Source organism: Neofelis nebulosa, chromosome 8 (genome assembly GCF_028018385.1).
Source record: "Neofelis nebulosa isolate mNeoNeb1 chromosome 8, mNeoNeb1.pri, whole genome shotgun sequence".
In the NCBI taxonomy this organism is placed as follows: Eukaryota; Metazoa; Chordata; class Mammalia; order Carnivora; family Felidae; genus Neofelis; species Neofelis nebulosa.
This window is the reverse complement of record NC_080789.1, coordinates 119109330-119115994: the sequence shown is the minus strand read 5'-3', so window position 1 is coordinate 119115994 and position 6665 is coordinate 119109330.

Sequence of the window (6665 nt, the reverse complement as noted above, 5' to 3'; positions counted from 1 at the left end):
CCCTTAAAATGACATGACTAAAAAAAAAAACCCAAACAGACCCTGATGTCCAATCACGTTTTAAAAGCAATATAATGGAAAACACTAATTTAAAAAGATATATGCACCCCTATGTTTATTGCTGCATTACTTGCAATAGCCAAGATATGAAATCAACCCAAGTGTCCTCCCGTACATGAATGGATAAGGAAGATGTGGTATATATATAATGGAATATTACTCAGGCATGAAAAAGAACAAAATCTTGCCATTTGAAACAACATGGATAGACCTAGAGGGTATACTGATAAATGAAATAAGTCAGCTAGAGAAAGACAAATACCCTGATTTCACTCATATGTGGAATCTAAAAAACAAAACAAATGAGTAAACAAACAAATTAAAAGCAGAAACAAACCCATATATAGAGAGAACAAAGTAATGGTTGCCAGAGGGGTTGGGGGGTGGAATGTCCAAAATGGGTGCAGGGAAATGAGAGGTTCAGACTTCTGGTTATGGAATGAGTAGGTCATGGGGATGAAAGGCACAGCCTAAGGGATATAGTCAGTGGTATTGTAATAGCGTTCTGTGGTAACAGATGCCTACACTTGGGGTGAGCACAACTTAACACATACTGTTGTTGAATCACTATGTTGTACACCCGAAACTAATGTAACATTGTGTGTCAGCTATACTTGAGTAAAAAATATATTAAATAAATAAATAAATAAATAAATAAATGCAAGCAATATGGCAGGGGTGGGATGGATCAGGCCATGGTCAGATTTTCCCTCACATCCAAAACTTTGCTTGGAAACCTTTTGTAAAGTAATTATAAGTCTTATCACTTCACATATAGAAAATCTAAGTTTTTACCCTCTTATAAGAACCATCTGTGAGAGCTATGAACAGCAGATACCATGTGTCCCAATTTGAGATGAGAAAACTGAGGGAGCATGTTGAGCTGGCTCGCCTAAATTTATATATTTCACCCGTGAAGGGTCAGCCTGGGGTCAAGGCCAGATTCCCTTAGATTCCAAGTGTCTTTCTTCCCCAACTTAGATTATGTCTAGTGACAAATACTTAGGTTGAAGGAAGGCCTTTTTGAAATGTAATCATTTCTTCAGTGTCTTCCATTTGACATAAACAGATGATGTCAGAATCTAAACACTTCTCCTGAGCAATGAAGAAGATAAAAATTTTGTTTTTTCCCCACTGCACAGTGTCTGCCTAATAGCAGATCTTCAGTAAGTACTTAATGAAAATGAGTAAATCAATGGTGGGGCAAGGGTAAGAGGAAGTCTGAACTCAATACACACTTTCCATTTCCTGAGACACATGGACTTTGGTAGGAGAAGGGGGTTTGACCTCTAAGACCTCTGACCTCTAAGATCTCTCTGACTACTGCTGCATGTGGTGGCAGAGCTCAAAGTGCCTATCACCTTCCGTCACCACCCTCCAGCCCCAGCCCAGGCAAGAGGGTTCATATTTTATGTTGTATAGTTTAAACCAGTTGGACCAGGGATGGGTGCCTGACCTCCAAAGAGCCAAGTAGTGCAGACCATCTGTTTATCTCTGATTATCAACAGTTTGGACGAAGAGACCAGAAGCCATAGTCAGAAATTAAAAGTTGCCATGGCAAGCCACAACTACTTACAGTAAAAGGGAATCACAGTAAGAGAAAGCTGGGGAAGTCAACATGCAAAGATGAAATTGTAGTAGAGGTATAGGGAATGGGGAGAGGAGAGATCATGTGGCCAGAGAACCCCACACACAGAGATGAAGAAGGAGCACAGGAGGAGTGAAGGGAGTGAGAGAGAGAGAGAGAGAGAGAGAGAGAGAGATGGAATTTGGTTCCTGACTTCCCAGATATTAGTATAGTTCTCATGAAACTCAATTTTATTTCATTTCCTTGAGACTTCCTTATATTGTTTCAATAATCCTTCTTCTTCTTCTTATTGTATTTCATTCCACCCTTTTCTTTTTTTTTTTTTTTTGCAACGAAGAACTTTCAATAGAATAGCATATTTTAAAGTTAAAAGCCAAAATTTTGAATAAAGCTGAATATAAAAAGCAGTATGTTCATCAATTTTGTTTTAGATGGACTCTTTTAATTAAGAATTTTGTGCCAGTGGCTTTAGCAAAGCCATTGCTAGTTGACATTGGTATCTAGGGCATTTGAGCAAGTAAATGTGTTCTGTCACCTTGCTGACAGGAAAGGCTATTTGAATTGGTTTCCAGAGAATTCTGTCACTTCAAACTAATGAGTATTTTTACAGATCCAAAGCATTTATGGAAGGAAGTTTATTGTCCAATCTTTGGGAAAATAAGAAAATATTTGGTTTCCTTGAGTGTGACAAATAACTAAGTTGCTAATAAATGGATAATGTCACCCTGTCACCTCTATGGATAAATGATTACCTCTTTTAGCCATTTAGATATACTATTTGCTTTCTTGCTAGTACAACTATGATTTATCGTAGCAATACCTCCTACATAGTAATTCCTTATTCAATTAACATGGTAGATATGTGACATGATATACTGTGATACACCTATGACATATATATATATATATATATATATATATATATATCACATATGTTTTTTCTTTTAACAAATATTCATTGGGGGTCTGCTGCATACATGATAACGCTAGGTGTTGGTTGGGGAAAAGGGACACAGGTCATCATCCCTACTCTTAATATTTAAACAAACCAGAATGATTATTGATTTTATAATGTTCTGTTAAAATATACATATACTGTATTGTTCCTTAGAGGCTGGTTTGGAGAATTAAGGTTATTTTCAAGTCTGGAAGTCCTTACTCATTAGAAGTTGATTTGGATGAAGATTCTCCTCTGCTCTATTCATCGGTGGTAATCCACCACACTTATCCCCAAAACTGTTTGATGAACAAATGAGTGAATGGGTGAAGAAATGAACTGGTGAGAATCTAAGCAGAAAAATTTTACATGTGGAATCTGGCACATTGAGAGCAGCAACTAAGCCCGGTGTGACTGATTTAGATAATAGTTGTGGTTTTTCCTAGGGCATCCTCTGAGCATCAAAATTTGGACTCCACTTGGTTTTTCTCAATATTGTACCTTATTTGCGTGCCCCATGCAGCCTTTATAGTAAAATATATTCACCTGAGACCACTACTCTTATCCCTTGACTGATCCCAGGACTTGATTAGTAAGGGAGTCTTACTTCTTTCCAGGATGTTCTGAATACTTCTGTCTTCCTCCCTTGAAAGGTTAACACCAGGGAGAGATGTATGGAGCTACTGGCTGCTTTTTCTCCAGCTCTATCCATTTTCTGCTATGGGTCATTTTAAACTCCTTACAACTGGAAGAGTAATAGTCTGCAAGTAGTGCTAGTGGGAAAAGATTCTCCCGCTGCAGACCTTAATGATATTTTCCATGGAACAAATTTAAATCATTCAGGCCATTGTGTTTGGGACCACCCCATCTGCCTACGGTGGAGATGATTTAGCCCTATGAATGCATAAAAGCTTCGGTACTACTGGCCAGCATTGTGATTTCGATACATCTAAGGTTATTAAGTCTTAGATTTGATCTGTATTCTTAGTGAGTTTAATCTTAAAAATGAATCCAAAATTTAACTTTAAAATGGCAGACTGGAAATGGTGTTGCCTTTCTGCCTTTTTAACATCATTCTAAAAATCACAGAGAATTTAAAGTAAAAACACAAATTTCATCTAGGAGACAGTTATAGTCCCAAACCATAATGTAGAAAGATGGTCTTTATGAGGCAAAGTCAAACTTGGGTTTGAGGAAACATGGGGCAAAAATGTCTACAGCTGTGTCTCGCGAGCAGAGGGTGCAGGAACTCCAAAATGTTGGCACAGCTGGTGAAACAAGACCTCCGCCCATTGTTGGAAACAATGGGAATAGATGCTAGCGCTGAGGGCTTATCTGGAAGCAAGGGAATTGAAACTGAATGAAGAATCATACAGACTGTTGTCAATGATAAGCAAAGGGGGGCACTAGTTAAAACAGGAAGGACAGACTTTAATTGGTAATAACTACTGTAATAAAGACAAGAGCCAAGCATGACCTGAACTCAACTTTGATTTGTACAGAGTGACTCGGCATTTTTCAGAGAGAATGGGGTGGCAGGAGGCGGCGAGCAGGAGCTCAGTAGAGTCAGAGAAGTGAAAAATTACAACAAGCGGGAAGGGAGGGTTTGGTCTATTGGAACCTACCTGGGTTTGCTGACCGGTGTTTATCCAAGTTAGACTCCTACCCTCCCATTGATCCTGGGTGGCAGGGCTGTCTCCTCATGTGTTGGCTGGAACAATTCATTTGGCAACCCTGAGTTTTCTCAGGCAGGCACTTTAAGGATGGCTAGGGTCATCCTAGGGATGCAGCCTTGAGCTATTATAAACTACAAACTAGTGTTTGTTCCGGTTTTTATAGGCCAAGGTTAAGGTCTAGTTGAGGAGAGGGCTCAGAGGAGCCTGGCTAGATTAAGTCAAGGAGAGAGTCTTTGTGGCTACCATATCTGAGAGGGAAAATGTGCTGTATTGATGATATCTGTGTCTTTCCCCAGGTTAGGAAAGTTTTCCACTATGATTTGCTCACATAACCCTTCTACCCCTATTTCTCTCTCTTCCTCTTCTGGGACCCCTATGATTCTGATGTTGTTCCTTTTTAATGAGTCACTGATTTCTCTAATTCTTAAATTGTGCTCTTTTGCCTTCATCTCCCTCTTTTTTTTCTGCTTCATTATTCTGTATAAGTTTGTCCTCTATTTCACTGCTTCTCAGTTCTGCCTCACCCATCCTTGCCACTGCAGCATCCACCTGTGATTGCAGCTCAGTTATAGCATTTTTAATTTCATTATGGCTAGTTTTTACTTTTTTTATCTCTGCAGAAAGGGATTCTAATCCCTGGATTCGACTCCAGCTAGTATTCTAATTATCGTGATTCTAAATTCTGGTTCAGACACCTTGCTCGTATCTGTGCTGGTTAAATCCCTGGCTGTCGTTTCTTCGTGCTCTTTCTTTTGGGGTGAATTCCTTCGTTTTGTCATTTTGAAGGGAGAAAAGGAACTAATGAGGTATAAAAGTTAAAATTAAAAAAAAATTAAAATTAAAAAATATTAAAATTAAAAAATGTAAAACACACACACATACACATACAAAAACAAATAAATGATGCTAGATCCTAGGTGTGTTTTGGTCTGGGTGTTGAAAGTGGTTTGACAGATTAGAGGAAAAAAAAGGGGGGGGAGAGAAAAAAAAGGAAATCGTTTGAGAATTTGAAAAAATGAATACACTGAAGTAGACTAAAATGACATGATGGGAGTAAAATAGAATTTGAAAAAATATACACAAAAGTAAAGAATACAGTAGAAAAAGCTAAAGAAAAATATTTTTAATAAAAACTAAAAATAAAAATGAATTTTTCTCTTTCTGTATTCAAGAAAAAGAAAAGAAACAAAAAAGAGAAAAAGGAGAAAAAAAGGAAATCGTTTGAAAATTTGAAAAAGTGAATACACTGTAGTAGACTAAAATAAAATGATGGAAGTAAAATAGAATTTGAAAAAATTTACATAAAAGCAAAAAGCATAATAAAAAATAAAGAAAAATATTTTTAATAGGAATTGAAAGTAAAAATGAAGTTTTTCTCTTTCTGCATTCAAGAAAGAGAAAAGAAATGAAAAAGAGAGAAAAGAAAAAGAAAAAGGAAATCATTTGAAAATTTGAAAAAGTGAACACACTGAAGTAGACTAAAATAAAATGATGGAAGTAAAATAGAATTTGAAAAAATTTACACAAAAGTAAAAAATATAGTAAAAAATTAAAGAAAAATATTTTTAATAAAAATTGGAAATAAAAATGAAATTATTCTCTTTCTGTATTCAAGAAAAAGGAAAGAAGTGAAAAAGAAAAAAAAAACAAAGAAAATTGAATAGATGGACTTGCTAACAGATTGAAATAGAACTCAAATTACTTCGTTTTCCCATAGAAGCCAGACTATAAAGTGCTTTGTAGTCCATAAACTAAGCAGGCAGTGAGAGTTATGTTCTTGAAGAGCAAGGTTGGCCCAGCTAGGTAGAGCTCAGTGCAATGGCTCCGTTCTCCACTAGATGGTGCTGCCAGCCTACTGGGGTGGATTGTTGTGGCACTCATAGGTGTGTATGTGCATGCATGGGAGCGGTGAAAATGGTGCCACCCAGCTACCCAGTCTCCAGCATCAGAACTCTGTTCTCCCCCATCAGCAATCACTCACCCGTCCTGTCTTCAGCTTTCGTCCACTCCCTGCTTCTTCACTGTCTGTGATCAGGCCCCAGGCAGCACCTCTCTCCCAAGTCCTATCTCAGATGCAGCTGTTTTCCTCGCCCCTTACTTCCAAAGGACTGTGGCTTTGACCCCTTCTGCCCCTCTGCTGGAGGGTCTCACCGAGCAATGGCCAAATGAATAATGGCCGAATATCGACAGCACCCAGGACCACTTGCTGGATCCTGCTGCTGCCGGTGCCCCGAGACTGCAGCCAGGTGCCAGCCCGCCCCAGGAAAAGTTCTCAAGATAATGTAGCAGCAGCTTTTCAGGGATTATGGGAAATCACAACACACATCTGGCACCAGGAGCCCCCCTTAATGACCTTGTTCCAGCACCAGCGAATATGGCCATTTTCTGGCGTCTGCTGGGACCA